We start from the raw sequence: 17,577 nt of genomic DNA, 5'->3' as shown, positions 1-17,577 counted from the left end.
TGGCCATTTCTTTCTCTTCTTCTCTGTATTTAGTGAAGGGCTCACATTCTTAATTACTTTCAGATTTATATAATTATCTCTTTTTTATTTGTTCTACAGATGTTATAATTCCCTGAGTTCCCTTGGAAATTTTGTTATTCCTATCTAGGAACCTACCCTTTTATGACTTTAATTGTTGTCCTATCAATGTTATTCTAACAGTTTACTGCAGAAAACTGAAGGAACTATTGCCTTATAAAGAGGTTCAGATATATAATAGGTATGGAGACAGAAATGGCCAATTTGTCTGACCTGAGATCAAAGACTTAATAGTATGTTGCTGGGCATGCAAAAATACAAAAAACATTTTTTAAACTTCCACTTCTTAACAACTATGAAATGGCTTAGTGCTGAATGTGGAGTTCAACCAAGGAACCAAGGAAAAGACCTTGATTCACATCCATATTAACTAGTTATATGACCATGGACAAATCATTTATCTTCAATAGATCTTGGCTTTGATGGTCCTCAGTTTCCTCCTGTGTATATATGAATAAATGAATATTACCCAGCTAGCTGGGTAACTCAGCTCCTCCTCTCCTGTCTGTCTCCCCCTTCCCTTCCTTCACCTCTCAATAGGAAGGTAAATTTGGATGACCAGATGATGCCCAGTTAACTTGGGTTTTATTGGCTAGATTTCTTCCCTTTCCTTCCCTTCCCTTCCCTTCCCTTCCCTTCCCTTCCCTTCCCTTCCCTTTCCTTTCCCCAAACCTTAAACCTACTGCACTCTAAAGCTTGGATACCTCCTCTGTATGTATGAATAAATGAACATTGATTAAGAGCAACCTATGTGCCAAACTCTGAGCTAAGTGTTGGTGATATGGATAGAAGAACAAGATGATCTTTGCCCACATGAAACTTATTTTCCTTCTTTCTATGAGGAAAAGAAACCTATCTAGAGGAATGGTGGCTAGAAAGGATTATTTGGTCTGGTAAGTTACAAGGACAGTAAGCGGAATTTTAGGGCAAATAACTGACAATCCTTTTCAGGAACAGTAGTGTTAATTTGATTATTGTTCTCTGAGGAATAAGTAGAAAGTAGTGGGGTGTCTAGAGTAACATAGTGGATCTGAAGGGGGTCACATAGAGGAAGAGGGAAGAGGGGAAATAAAATAAACATTTATATAGCAGCTACTATAAAGCCAGACACTTTGCTAAGTGTTTTACAAATATCTTATTTGATCATCATAACAGCCTTGAGAGGTAGGTGCTATTATCCTCATTTTACACATGATGAATTTGTTTTATTTATACATTTTTACTTATGGAAAAAAAAGAGAGAGAAAAGATGATCCTGTGTGTGTGTGTGTGTATGTGTGTGTGCATATGTGTGTGTATAATGTTAGACCCATAAATATCTATATCTATTTTTATATGTATGTATCTATCTATATCTTGCCCCAAACAGGCTACCACACCATTTCCCTGCCATTTCCAAACCAAGACTCTAGGTTTTTACTCAATGTCCCACTCCCACCCTTCTACCCCCTTTCCAGTTTATTAGATTTTCCCCCAATAGAGAGTAAGCTTTCTTGAGGGCAAACAGTGTCTTGCTATTTGTAACTCCAGTGCTTAGTATGGTGCATGGCAAACAGTATGCCCTTAATAAATAATTTTTCATCCTTCCTGATTATGGTATGACAGTGAACTGTGTCTCATGTAAAATTTATCCTAGGCTTTGTGTCGAAAGATTTTTTTTTTATTTTTTAAATAGCATTTTATTTTCCCCAGTTACATGTAAAGATAATTTTTAACATTCATTTAAAAAAAAATTTGAGTTCAAAATTGTCCCTTCTGCTTTCCTTACCTCTCCCCTCACTGAAGACAGTAAGCAATTTGATATAGGTTATTCACATTCAATAATGCAAAATATAGTGCTCTATTAGTCATGTGGTGAGAGAAGACAGACTCAAAAGAAAAAAAAGCATGAAAAAATTATAGAAAGTAAAAAGTAGTATACTTTGATTTTCATTCAGATTTCACCAGTTCTTTCTCTGGATATGGATAGCACTTTCCATCATGAGTGCTTAGGAATTGTCTTGGATCATTGTATTTCTTAGAATATCTAAATCGCTCACAGTTGATTATGGTACAGAATTATTATTAGTTCTTTAAAAATGAGAGTGGAACTGAGGGAAGCTGATGACTATATGATAAACCAAGCAATTACAAAACAAAACCAAAAGAATGAAAAAATAGAAGATAATGTGAAACATCTCATTGGAAAAACAAGGGACCTGGAAAATAGATCCAGGAGAGACAATTTAAAAATTATGGGACTGCTTGAAAGCCATAATCAAAAAAAGAGCCTAAATATTATCTTTCATGAAATTATCAAGGAAAACTGCCCTGATATTGTAGAACCAGAGGGCAAAATAAATATTGAAAGAATACACCAATCACTTCCTAAAAGAGATCCAAAAAGAGAAACTCCTGGGAATATTGTGGCCAAATTTCAGAGTTCCCAGGTCAAGGAGAAAATATTGCAAGCAGCTAGAAAGAAACAATTTGAGTATTGTGGAAGATGTTGGTCTATACCTGGTTTCTACCATAGTTTTCTAGTTTTCCCAGAAATTTTTGTCAAATGGTGAGTTCTTGTCTAAAAACCAGAGACCTTTGAGTTTATCAAACATTACATCACTATAGTCATTTACTACTGACTCTTGTGTACATAATATAATTCAATAATCCACTATTCCATTTCTTGGCCAGTACTGGATAGCTTTGATGATTACCACTCTAAAATTTAGTTTGAGAAACAGATGAAGAAATTAAGGTAGTCAGAGGTCAAATGACTTGTCCAAGGTCACATAATTAGTAAATGCCTGAGGCTGGATTTGAACTCAGATAGTAAAATGTCTTTAGTAGAAACTTCGAAAGCAAAGTCTAAAGACAGGAAGAAAATCAGAAGTAAATAGGAGTAATAATGACATCTAACTCTTGGAATTATTCTGAATGTCAAATGGGATAATACAGTTAAAGTCCTTTTCAAACCTTAGAACACTCTGTGTATATGCACTGACTATGGGCAGATAATACTTTTATATGAAATAGAATTCTCACCCTCAAGGAATTTAAAATCTAATAAGGAGATGAAATGTCAGCACAGCTAAATCTAAGACACAATAATACATGGTAAATTTAATATTAAAAATAAACAAATTGGTATTTGAGCTAAAAAGTGGTGATTACTACTCAGGGGATCAGAGAAAGTGTTGCAGAGTGGGTGCCATGAAAGGATGGAAAACAATTCCACAGATGAAACAGGAAAAGAAGGGATTTTCAGCTATAGAAACCATCAGGGCAGTCCAGTTTGGTTCATGGAAAGAAATATTGTGAGAAAATGAGGAAAACATAGGATAATGTCAGGTTGTGTAGAACCTTGAATGTCAGGCATAGGAAGCTTAACTTTGTCTATTAGGCAACAAAAATCCACTAAATTGTTTTGTTATATTTTATTGTTTTGGTTTTTAATTAAATTATTTTATTTGTTTTCAGTGTTTGACAATCACTTCCATGTATCTTAGAATTTTTCCCCTTCCTCTGCCTCATTCTTCCCTTCCTCTCTTATTCCCCGCTTCCTCCCCACTCCCTCCCTGAGACAGCATACAATCTTATATAGGTTCTACACGTACTTTCTTATTAAATACATGTTAATAGAAGAATTAAAATGAATGGTAGAAACCTTAAATAAAACAAAACAAAACGTAATAGAAAAGAAAATGGTCAGTTTCTACCTGCAATCCAATTCCATAGTTCTTTCTCTGGATGTGAAAGGCTTTATGCCTCAAGAGTCCATTGGAAATTTTTTGAGTACATGCATTTCTTTTTTTTAAAGTTAAAATATTTTATTTGTTTTCAATGGTCTACAATAACTGCCATACATCTTAGATGTTTTTTTTACCTCCCTCCTTCTCCTTTCCCCCTCCCTCCCCACTCCCTTCATGAGAAGGCATACAATTTTATATAGGTTATATATATATATTCCTACTAAATACATTTTCACCATAGTCATGTTGCATAGAAGAATTAAGATAAATGGGAGAAATCATAAAAGAAAACAAAACAAAACATAATACAAAAGATAATGGTCTGCTTCAATCTGCAATTGAATTCCATAATTCTTTCTCTGGATGTGGAAGGCAATTTGTCTCAAGAGTTCATTGCGAATTTTTTAAGTTCTTGCATTGCAATGAAGTACTGAGTCTAATAGAAAAATAACTCGAACATTTTGGTTGTTGCTGTGTACAAAATTCTCCTGGTTCTGCTTCTTTCATTCAGCATGAGTTCATACAATGCATTCATATACCACAATTTGTTCAACCATTCCCCAGTTGATGGGAATCCCCTTGATTTCCAGTTTTTGGCCACCACAAAGAGAGCAGCTATAAATATTTTTGTACATGTGGGGCCCTTTCTCATTTCTGTGATCTCTTTGGGATAGAGTTCCAGAAGCAATACTGTCAAAGGGTATGCACATTTTTGTAGCCCTTGGGGCATAGTTCCAAATTGCTCTCCAGGATGGTTGGATCATCTCACAGCTCCACCAAAAATGAATTAATGTTCCAACTATCCCACATCTTCTCCAATATTTATCATCTTCATGTTCTGTCATTTTAGTCAATCTGAGAGGTGTGATGTGGTACCTCTGAGTTGTTTTGATTTGCATCTATCTAATCAGTAGTGATTTAAAGCATTGTTTCATATGATTAAAAATAACTTTAATTTCTTCTTCTGAAAACTCTGTTCATATCCTTTAATCATTTATCAATTGTGTAATGACTTGTATTCTTGTGCATTTGACTCAGTTCTCTATGTATTTTAGAAATGAGGTCTTTATCACAGACACGTGTTGTCCAGTTCATCTGCCTTAAATTTGAGGCTTTGTGTGTTGTGGCCTCTGATTTTTTCAGTTAGAAATTAAAATGCTGCAGCTTACCTGGTGCTGAGCTGGCTGGTATTAGAAAACAGAGGTCAGGTGAGGTCTTTTTGGTTTTCCCCTTACATACCCTGGAGCTAGCTTGTTAAATGTAGGGGAGGGGTTGTCTGGCCCCAGGAGTTCTCCTCTGCTGAACTAGAGCATGGGCAAGTTCAACAGTTAGTTATCCAGTCTGGGCTAGTGTCTTTCTGATTCCCCTGGGGTGAAGAGGCATACCTGGGGTCCTCATATTGGTGGTTGTGGGCTTCATCCCCCTGGGGCTCAGGATCTTCTCCTGGTTTGCTGAGGTGGGGTTGTCTGGGACAACACTGGTCCCTTTCAGTCACAGCATAAGGTACTTTCCTTAGCAATTTTCCTAGCTTCTCAGGCTAAAATACTGTTTGCCCCTTCTGCTGCTTCTATTGTTCCAGGGTTTTTCCCAGGGAGATATTCTCTGGACTCATCAAGGTCAACAAGGGGAGGAAGATAGTAATTACCAATCACTCTGATATCTTGGCTCTCAGAATCAGAAATCTAAATAGCTTTCAGTAGGCAAGGTGAGGAGACATGACAAGATCTATACATATTTCCAAAATTCAAGAATTTATAATGTTGCTATTTATCTACCAACACAGTAATGAGCCCAAATCCCTTTTAAAGCCAAACCTATGATCAAAGGTTCATTTTAGAACTTAGTGAATGGTCTTTGAGAGTCATCATGTCAATTATACATATGTGGTTAAAAAAATCCCAACGAAATTAAATGTGACTGCTTTGTGACTAATAGGGCAATAGATTTTTTTAAAAAAAAAAACTTGTCCAGACTAATTCTTCCACTAGGCATAAAATTCATCTCTAAGCTGATATTGAATAATAAGAGCATTTATATGTTGCTTTAAGCTCTATAAAACAATTTAGAAATAATATACAATTTTATCCTTACTACAATCTTGTGAAGCAGGAGCTGTTATCATGTCCCCATTTTATAGGTGAGGAAACAGAAGCAGACGGAAGTTAAAGTGACTCACCTAGGGTCACATAGTAAATAAGTGTTTGCTTCAAGCTATTTGAACTCAGACCTTCCTGACTTCAGATTTAGTGCTTTCTCCACTGTCCATCTAGCTGTTTTTTCAACTTGACAAAACTTGCTCGAGCTTATATTTGACTAGTATAGCCTTTAAGAAACGGTTGTCTCCATCCCACAGTGAGACATCAGCATGGGATTTTAACTGTTAGCTATGCCCAAGGAAGGTTATTTCAGATAGTGTTGTAAGGACAGATTGGAGAAGAGGCAGGAGGAGAACTTTTAAGCCAGGACTTCTTAACCTGGATAGGTTTCATTGAGTCCATGAGCTTAGATGGAAAACATATATCTTTATTTAAATATACTTGCATTCCTTTGCAATTCTCTTTATTATATTTTATACATTTAAAAACATTCAGAGAAGAGGATTGTTCATAGGCTTCACCAGACTGCCAAAGGGGTCTATGACACAAAAAATTTAAGATCCTCCTATTTGGGGAGAAAAACCTGTTTGTAGACCATGGTAATATACCAGATAAAGAGGGTCTTTTTTTGGTGGTGACAGTAGGCATAAAAAGGAGTGAGTAGAACAACAATAAAATAGATTCTAAGTATATCCTTGTTGAATGGATGGGACACCTAGTTCCAATTCTTTTCTGAATTCCTACAATTTTTTAACTATAAATTCATATACAAGTCTGTAAATTACAGGTGGGTTGTAGAATAAAAATGTACTCCAAAGTTCAGTGTTTGAATTTAGCATTGTGTTTTCCCATCCAAATACTATTTTATGGTAAATTTACAAGTTTTTTAAAGTAGAAAAGGTCTGGTAAAGATACTATGAAGATAGATTCCTTTAAATATAGAAATAAAACAACTTAATATTTAGAATTACAAAGTCAATCAACAGACAACAAACATTTATTAAATACCTATGATTTGCCATCCCTGGACAGTATAAGTAATCTTAAATGATATCACACTTGTATATATGTTACAGAAGGCTGATTCGAAGAATGGAAAGAGAACAGGGAACCTGATGGAGCCATGGTTTGGTTCTGGCTTCATAGCAAAAGGGAGAAGGTGAATCAGATATAGGTTGGGAATGTTCAGTATTTCCTATGATTAATGAAGCTTCAGTTATAAATCCTGCCATTGACTTTGTTTAAATCTGTTTTTCAACTAACAACATTATTTTTCTCTTCCTCTCCCCTCCACTCTGCAGCATGAGAAAGATGGGGAGAGGAAAAGCAAACATGCAACCAATAGTCAAGAATAACAATTTTGATCACATCAGGAAATATGTCTCATTCTGCAAGTTTAGTACATCACTTCTCTGTTAGGAGATGTGTAACATTCTTTATTACTGGTCCTCTGGAATCAGAACTGATCATCACATCAATAAGAGTTTTTACATTTCAAAATTGTACATTCTAAAAATATTGTTGTTATTGCATAAATTGTACTCCTGATTCTTCTTACTTTCTGCTACATCCATTAATACAAGACTTTCCAGCATCCTCTGAAATTGTCCCTTTTGTCACTTTTTACTGCACAATAGTAGTACATTAAATTTATATGATGTATTATGTTCACCCATTCCCTTATTGTTAGGTACCTGCTTGGTTTCTAGTTCTTTTTGTTTAAAATGTTTATTTATTTATTTTTAGTTTTCAACATTCATTTACACAAAAATTTGAGTTCCAAATTTTCTCCACATCTCTCCTCTCCCCCCAACCCAAAACACCATGCATTCTGATTACCCTTTCCCTCAATCTGTCCTCCCTTATATCACACCCCTCCTTTCTCTTATCCCCATCTTCTCTTTTTTCTTGTAGGGCACAATAGATTTCTATACCCCATCACCTGTATTTTTTATTTCCCAGTTGCATGCGAAAACAATTCTCAACATTCGCTCCTAAAACTTTGAGTTCCAACTTCTCTCCCTCCCTCCCTCCCCACCCATCCTCTCTGAGAAGACAAGGAATTGAATATAGGCTATATATGTGTAGTTTTGCAAAAGACTTCCATAGTAGTCATGTTGTGTAAGACTAACTATATTTCCCTCCATCCTATCCTGCCACCTATTTATTCTATTCTCTCTTTTGACCTTGTCCTTCCCCAAAAGTGTTTACTTCTAATTACTCCCTCCTCCCATTTGTCCTCCCTTCTATCATCCTCCCCACTCCACTTATTCCCTTCTCCCCTACTTTTCTGTAGTGTAAGATAGATTTTCATATCAAATTGAGTGTTCATATTATTCCCAGTTTTAGCCAAATATGATGAGAGTAAACTTCACTTTTTCCCTCTCACCTCCCCCTTTTTCCCCTCCATTGTAAAAGCTTTTTCTTTTATGAGAGATAATTAGCCCCATTCCATTTCTCCTTTTCTTCTCCTAATATATTCCTCTCGCATATCTTAATTTAATTTTTTGAGATATCATTCCTTCCTATTGAACTCACCTTGTGCTCTCTGCCTATAAATGTGTGTATAATCCCTCCAACTCCCCAAATACTGAGAAAAGTTTCAAGAGTTGCTAATATTCTCTTTCCATGTAGAATTGTAAACAGCTCAACTTTACTAAGTCCCTTATGATTTCTCTTTCCTGTTTATTTTTTCTTGCTTCTCTTGATTCTTGTGTTTGAAAGTCAAATTTTCTATTCAGTTTTGGTCTTTTCATCAAGAATGCTTGAAAGTCCTCTGTTTCATTGAATGACCACTTTTTCCCCTGTGGTATTTATTATGCTCAGTTTTTCTGGGTCGGTGATTCTTAGTTTTAATTCTAGTTCTTTTGACTTCTGGACTATCTTATTACAAGCACTTTGATTCCTTAATGTAGTAACTGCTCCATCTTATGTTATCCTGATTATATTTCCACAATTCTTGAATTATTTCTTTCTAGCTGCTTGCAATATTTTCTCCTTGACCTGGGGACTCTGGAGTTTGACTACAATATTCCAAGGAGTTTTTCTTTTCATATCTGTTTCAGAGGTGATCAATGGATTCTTTCAATATTTATTTTACCCTCTGGTTCTAAAAAAATCAGGGCAGTTTTCCTTGATAATTTCATGAAAGATGATGTCTAGGCTCTTCTTTTGATCATGGCTTTCAGGTCATCCCATAGTTTTAAAATTGTCTCTCTTGGATCTAATTTTCAGATCAGTTGTTTTTGGAATGAGATATTTCACATTATCTTCTATTTTTCATTCTTTTGGTTTTGTAATTTTTTGATTTCTCAGAAAGTCGTTAGCTTCCATATGCTCAATTCTAATTTTTAAAGAACTATATTTTTAATTTCCTTTTCCATTTGGCTAATTCTGATTTTTAAAGCCTCCTTCTCCTCATTGGCTTTTTGGACCTCTTTTGTCAATTGAATTAGCCTATTTTTAAAGGTACTATTTTCTTCAGCATTTTTTGGGGGTCTCCTTTAGGAAGCTGTTGACTTGTTTTTCATGATTTTCTTGCAGTGCTCTCATTTCTCTTCCCAATTTTTTTCTCCACTTCTTTTACTTGATTTTTAAAATCCTTTTTGAATTCTTTCATGGTCTGAGACCATTGCATATTTAGTTTGGAGGTTTTGGATACAGAAACCTTGACTTTTAAGTCTTCCTCTGATGGTATGCATTGTTCTTCCTCATCCTGAAAGGATGGAAGAAAGTACCTGTTCACCAAGAAAGTAACCTTCTATAGTCTTATGTTTTTACTCTTTTTTGGGCATTTTCCCAGACAGTTACTTGACTTTTGAATCCTTTGTCAGAAGGAGGGTGTACTCTGGGGACCTGTAAGTTTTCAGTTCCTCCAAGGTGACACAATCACGGGAGAGGAGTAAACTACTCTCTCCAGGACAGACTCCTCTCCTGGTCTGTGCTCTGATCTGGGAGATACCACAAGCTTTTCTGCCTAAGATCTGCAAGTAGAATTCCCTCTCCAGAGCCACAACCAGCTCTTCCATGCCAGCGTTTTTCCTCACAGCAAGACTGGCACTCAGGGCTGAGATTCAGATCAATGGCTTGATTCCCCCAGGGTCTTTAGGCCAAGGGCTTCAAAAATGTAAGCTGCCACCACTTGAGGCCACCTGGGGTTGCCTGTGGCCAGGAGTAGGGCAGGAGGACCCTGCTCCCTTCTCACCCAAGTGAAAGAATTTCTCACTGACCTTCGAAGCTCTCTTTGGCATTTGTGGGTTGAGAGATCTGGGGACTGCAGCTGCTGCTGGTGGCATGTTGAAGCCTGTTCTGGTCCTGTCACTGTTGCACCATGTGGCCAAGGCTGGGCTGTGCTCTGCTCAAAGTTTGGTGTGATAGACGTTTCCTGTTGGCCTTCCAGGCTGCCTTGGGCTGGAAATCTCTTTCACTTTGTTGTTTTGTGGCTTCTGCTGCTCTAGAATTTGTTTAGAATCATTTTTTACAGGTATTTTGTGGGCTATGGAGGATGGAGCTTTTACAGGCCTGTCCTTCTACTCTGCCATCTTGGCTTCTGGTTTCTACTTCTTAGTCACCAAAAACAAACAAGCAAAACTGATGTGTATAACACACATACATGCATATATACATATATACACACACACATATTTTTACGTTATATTTGGATACTTTTCTTCTTTCTTTGATCTCTTTGGGGTACAGGTCTAATAGTGTTCTCTCAGGGTCAAAAGGTAAGCACTTAGCAATTTGTGGAGCATAGTTCCAAATTGCCTTCTGGAATGGCTGGAGGAATTCAGAACATCACCAACAGTGCATTAATGTGCTGGTTTTCCTGAAACTCCTCCAATATTTGTCATTTTCTTTTCTCCCCCTTCAAATTTGCCAGTCTAATGTATGTGTATTCAGATTTACTTAATTTGCATTTTTCAAGTTATTAATGATTTGATACATTTTTAATTTGGCTATATATAGTTTATATTTCTTCCTTTGAGAACAGCTTGTTCACATACTTTGATCATTTATCACTTGGGAAATTTGTCATTGACTTCTGAATGAACCATGGAAGTTCAAGGACTGCTTATATTTACAGTTTCTTCACATATCTTTTTTCAGTACTTTAATTATTCTATAAAATATACAAATATTGCCAGAAGATGTAAAAGTACAATGTAAAAAAACTGGTCAGGGTAACTAAAGATTCTGAAAATTAACATGTCTCATTTACAATTTAGAAGCCTGAAATGTTTTATCTTGGCATCTTCATTTATTTTTAGTCTTACCTATTGCTCCTAGCAAAGTGCCTTGCATATAGATTCTTGGTAAATATTTCTTGAATGAGTTAATTTTTCTGTGTAAGAGGGAGTCAAATATCATAAAAGTATCCCTGTTTCACAGTAGGGAATATCAGTGTCTCAAGGAGTTACATAGCTTTCCTAAATCACACCAAGTATAAGGTCCAAAACTAGAATTGACGTGTTTTGACTAGAATTTGATACCCTTCATGTTCAGTCATGCTTGCCACTTAAAAAAAAACAACAACAACATTTGTTTTCATTTTTGTCTTCAGAAAAGCTCTTCTCATAAGGTCAGGCATTATAATATCATTCACTCTTTATATACTTTTAAATACTAGAGGGAAAAACATTTTCTTTATCTCAAACAAACATTTCAATCCAATCCACTCCTGTTTTTTTTCTTTAGAATTGTCATTTAACTTTGTAAAACATCATAGAATGCAGTTCCTAAGAAAGTCATTTTGTAGCTATGAATGTATGATCTTTCCCCACCTCAGATGTGTCTATGATAAGCTAAGAAATATTTTTTCTGTGACTCAGCAAAATAGATGATGTAATACTATTACCATACACAGTATTTTATTTTTATATATATAACTGGAGATCCAGATAAACTTTTCATAGTTCCCTGAATCTATTGCATTTTAATCATCTATTAAAGAAAATAATTGTTAGTTACAAGTTGTGATTCTGAGAAAAGAAAAAATTTCACAAATATTTTAACCTAAGTGTTACTCTACTTGGATTCAGGTAAAACAGAGATTTGGAGGTTGTTCATTCCCAGCTGCATACCTCATAATATTTAATTACATTTTGTGTCCTGCTCTGCTTGAATAAATAAATGTCCTTCATTAGAAACCCCTACTGCTTAATCTAAGCATATCTTCCTTTCTCTAAGTGTACTAAAAATTCTGGGTAAATGTTTGAATTTCATATTGAAAAACACATTCTGTATATATTCTGTATGCATTTAATTTTTCTTAGAAATTTAATGATCTGTTATTTCTAAAAGGTTTTTTTCTTTATCCTGACACAGTATCTTCATGACATTTGGAATTTTATTAGGGTTTGTTGTCATGTGTTTTAGTTTGTTTTCCTACTTTTAAAAAGAAAAACAACAGAAACAACAGTATACTCAGTGTACTAGTTAGCACTGGAAAACTTTTCTAGGATCTTACTTGTGATAGGCCATAAGGTGGAGGCATTTTTTTCTCCCCAAGTCAACTGTTGTCCTTGTGCCTCTCCCTGTGGCCCTCCAGTAGTAACCTATAACAACCACCCTTAAGATCTTTCATGACTGTACTTGCCAAACTGTCCTTTGTTCCCTTTCCATTCAGCTATATATGTGACCAAACACACGTACATTTACGCAATATATGAATACATGTATACTTATCTGTATATACTTAGATGTGGATATGCGTACCCACACATGTATACATACGCATACATATTGCCATCCTTGTGTGAAAAATTCCTAGTCTTAAATGTTATTATATTTATTTCTCTTAGCACTTTATTATAGTAGATTTGGGGGCAGCTAGCTTCCACAGTGGATACAGAACTGGGCTTGAAGTCAAGAAGACTCATCTTTCTGACTTTAAAACTGTCCTCAGATAATTACTAGCTATGTGACCCTAGATAAGTTACTTAACCCTGTTTGTTCCAGTTTCCTCTTCTGTAAAATGAATTGGAGAAGGAAATGGCAAAGCACTCAAGTATCTTTGCCAAGAAAACCCCAAATGGAGTCAAAAGAGTTTGTGATGACTAAATGACTGAACAACAACAACAAATGGTAGATTTTTTCAGTCTTGTCCCCCCCCCCAAAAAAACTACCTTTCAAAGGTTACTAGGTTTAAGATTCCCTGTATACTATCAAATTTGAGCCCCGTCCTTGACCTTGACCTGACCCAGAAAGTCACTAATTCAAAGATTTGGAGTCAATATAGTTTTGTAGTGCAAAAAGTATTTTTAAGGGCAGAAATATGTGTAAGACATATACAATCATAGATTTTAGTTAGAAAAGTAAGAACTGAAAAATCATTTAAACTAGTATCTCATTTTAGAAAGGAAGAAGATGGAACCTAAATAGGTTCTAATGTGTTGAAACTGGTTTAGAGTCTAGCTATCCTGTTTTTCTAGTTCAATATCTTTTCCATTACATCATGTGAAGAGTACTGAGGACATGAATGATAAGTATTAAAAAAATTATCCTCAAAGTCCCTATGTAATATGTGTCTTAGGTGCTTTACAGAGTTGTCATAAAAAATGTAGGTAGAACTATAGATATTACAAAAAGATGTTTGCTTTTCTTAGTCTTAAAGTTACCCAGGAAAGGGGATATAAATTATTTTTTTCTCGGTCATCCACCCAGTGTTTCACACCTGGCAATTTTTCTTCCAAAATGTAAATCTCTCATATAGAGATTTTAGTCCTTTCTTTTCATTTTATGCTAGTTATAAATCCCATACAGGTCTATTTCATGCTGCTATTTGTGTTCTTGTGCCAATACTGTATAACCCATAAAATGGAAATACCAAGGATGAAGAGCAGCTTGGAATGAATTAGTCATATCTAAATATTCAAGCTGTCTCAAAGTTGAATACCAAGAGTGTGTAGCCATCTGGACTCCCTTTCAAATTTAATACACTAAAAGAAAGATTCTTGTTGGCCAGTTCTCAGCTTCCCACAAAAGAGTATTAATGAAGGGAAAAGGAAGAATAAATGTCTTGCATTATTAGTTATGTTGAGTTATTTCAGGGATCTACCATATGAGAACAAAAGACTATGAGAGTGGTCACACTGACTGAAACCTTAGGTTTATCCAGTTCAGAATTCTTTCTCTGAGAGTGGCACCAGGGAACATTGAATGGAGGGTTGTGGTAATGACATGGTTATTACAGGTGAAACACTTCCCTTGATAAATCTCAACTTGACTTTGTTAACCCATTTAACATTTTTTCCTGAACATACTTGTGTTTATATTTTTAGACAATAATATAACCACAAAAATTAGCAAAAAAGGTAAAGTACTCTCAGTGGCATGATATGTAGAAGATGGATCCCAGCAATGGTTACTTTCAAAGTTCTCTGCTGTGTCTATAAGGAGAACTTTTTCTCTATTTGTTTCTAAACTTTAAAAATAGCTCCTTTTCCTACATGGATACAGATGAATAGGTAAAGTAATGTTGCTATTTTATATGTCTTAGTTCACCTGTTTCTAGCAGCCAGGTGTATTGAGAGTGACTTGGAAATGACTCACTGACTATAAACTATTCAACCATTTAGGCCATTTTGTGTGGTAAATTTTCCTCTTCCTTTCACAAATTGTAGAAGTTCTATTTTTCTTTCTTACATTTTCCAGTTACCTTTGTAACAAATGTTCCTTTTGTCTTTCATCCTTTTGTAGCTACTTCTACTTCTTGTCAATCTCACCTTGATTTTTTTGAAGTCTATCACAATCAAGCAATCTGCTTTAAGAATGTTTCTGAGTTCCTGGTTTTTGGAAGTCTTCATTAGGTTTCTTTTTGCCCTATTTGACTGGAGGTGGGTGGAGAGTGGATTTAGAGAATAAAATTCTTCTAGTTCTATAAGGGAAGCCCAAATAATATTTAGAATAGGCAATGCTAGAAACTATGTGGATGAAAAAGCTATAGACATAACACTGTGATGTAACCACAGGGACTGAGGAATAAAGAATAAAAAGAGGAGAGTAGATTTCTGTTAAATGATAAAATTACAAAACTGAGAAGCAAAGAAAGGATAATACAGTTTTCTAGTCTAGAAACTAAATGAATTTAGAGAGGCTAAATGAGACAGCAGATAGAAAGCTGGCTTCCAAATCAAGATGATCTAGAATCAAGTCTTGACTCTAGTTTATATTTTCTGTGTGACCTTGGTCATTTCATCAACATTAAGATTAACACACAGGCTGAAGGTCGCATTTGTGACAGACTTATTTCCTCCAATTAGAAATCAGATTACCTAATTTTGTATCCTGGTTAATTGCTTTTTATTAATTTGTCTTATATGATTAATTGTTTTTAATCTATTAAAAAAACCCTGCATTGGTGGTAGAATATCAAAGTTGAGATAAGATACTGCATCTAATGTTTTGGAAATTAGCATACATTGCTGAGTAAATCAACATGCTCAGAAGCTCAAATCATTGTTTCTTCAGTTATTTCATTTTTCATCTGCCACACAGAATAAAGCAGAGCTAATCTTAGAAGGAAGATACTAGCATTAAGGGGTATTAGAAAGGTATTCTTGTAGAAAGTAGACTTTTAACTGGGGCTTGAAGGAAGCCAGTGAAGCTAGGAGCTAGAGATGAGGAAAGAGAGTATTCCAGACATGTGGGGACAGAAAATCAAAATGCCCAAAATTATAAGATGGAGTGTTTTGTCTGAGGAACAGTAAAAAGGCCATTATCACGAGATTGTAGAGTACATGAAGGGAAGTAGATTGTAAGAAGAATGGAAATGTAGGAAAGTTCCAGGTTATTAAGAGTTTTAAAAGTTAGATAGAAGATTTTATATTTAGAGGTATTTGGGAACCACTATATTTTATTGAATAGAAGGATGACATTGCTAGACCTGTGTTTAGGAATATCAGTTTGACAGCTGAATGAAGACCTGTGGTATGTAGGGAAACCAATTGAATGTAATTACAATAGTCTATATGCTAAATGATCAGGACTTGAACCATGGAGGTAGCAGTGTCAGAGGAGAGATGGGAGTGTATACAAAAGGTATAAGAAGATAGAATTGAGTGTATGTGGTAACAGATTGGGTATGGGGGGGGGGTGGTGTGACAGAGACCAAGGATTATACCTAGGTTGTAAGCTTTAGTGATTAGTGGGATGGTGATGCCCCTTTATAGAAATAGCAAAGAATATAAGAGAGGAGGGCATGAGTAGAAAGATAACGAGTTTAGGTTTAGACATATTGAATTTAAGATTTAAGATAGGACATTCAATGTAGTTGGAGATATAATAGTAGTAGTCAGGACAGAGATTAGAAAAGTAGATATGAGAATCATTAAAATAGAGATTATTATTCAATCCTTGGGAACTGATTATCAAGAAAATTATTATAGAAGGAGAAGAATTATTATAGAAGGTGGCTTGGGGGTAATTATGATTTTTCTTTTTCCTTAGCTTTTTAATATCCTTTTAGCTTTTAATATCCTTGAGAGTGGGATCTGTGACCTGTCTCTTGCTATCAACAGTGCCATACACAATGTCTTGCACAAATTAATTTCCCATTTCCCCCCAAAATCACCTCTAGCTTCTGCAATTTTTTTTCTGTTATCCTAGTCAATCTGATGCATGTGAGGTGGCATCTCAGAGTTGTTTTAATGTGCATTTCTCTAATCAGTAGTTATTTAGAACATTTTTTTCATGTTACTCTTGATAACTGATTTGTTCTGAATACTGTCTGCTCATATCATTTGATCATTTATCGATTGGGGAATGGCTCTCATTTTTCTATATATTCGTTAAATGAGACCTTTTTTCAGAGCAACTTTCAGAGCAGGATTTTTTCCCCCTAATTTTAGCTGCATTGATTTTGCTTGCGAAAAGCTTTTTCATTTCATGTAATCAAAATTTTCTATTTTATTTCCTTTAATATCCTCTATCTCTTGTTTAGACATGAACTCTTTCCTTATCCAGAGATATGACAGGCACATTTTCCTATATACTCTTAAGTGTGATATAACCTTTTATGGATAAACCAAGTACCCATTTTGACCATTTCTTGGTATATGGTGTGAGATGTTGGTCTGAGCCTAGTTCCTATCAAACTACTTTCCAGTTTTTGCAGCCATTTTTTCAAATGTTAAGTTCTTATCCCAAAAGCTTAGATCTTAAACACTAGATTACTATGGTCATTTACTATTGTTTATTGTGTACCTAATGTATTCTACTGATCCATCACTCTATTTCTTAGCCAGTATGAGATTACTTTGATGATTACCATTTTGTCATACAGTTTGAAATTTGGAATTATGAGGTCAATTTTCTTAACATTTTTTTCATATATTCCCTTGATATTCTTGACCTTTTTTTCTTCCAGAAAAATTTAGTTATTATTTGTCCAGGTCTGTAAAATAATTATTTGCTGGTTCTATTGGCATGACATGGAATTAGCAAATTAAGATAGGTAAAATTGTCATTTTTATCATATTGGCTTAACCTACCCTTATTTGGCTAATATTCCACCAATTGTTTAGATCTGCTTTTGTGTGAAAAGTATTATATAATTGTGTTCTTATCAGGTAGCATTCCAGGCATTTTTTTGTTGTCTGCAGTTCTCTTAAATGGAGTTTCTATTTCTATCTCTTGGTTCTGGGTTTTGTTGGCAGTGTATTGAAATGGTG

The sequence above is a fragment of the Notamacropus eugenii genome, chromosome 4 (assembly GCF_028372415.1).
Source record: "Notamacropus eugenii isolate mMacEug1 chromosome 4, mMacEug1.pri_v2, whole genome shotgun sequence".
Lineage (NCBI taxonomy): Eukaryota > Metazoa > Chordata > Mammalia > Diprotodontia > Macropodidae > Notamacropus > Notamacropus eugenii.
The sequence above is the reverse complement of the archived record's forward strand: the minus strand, read 5'-3'. Positions refer to the sequence as shown.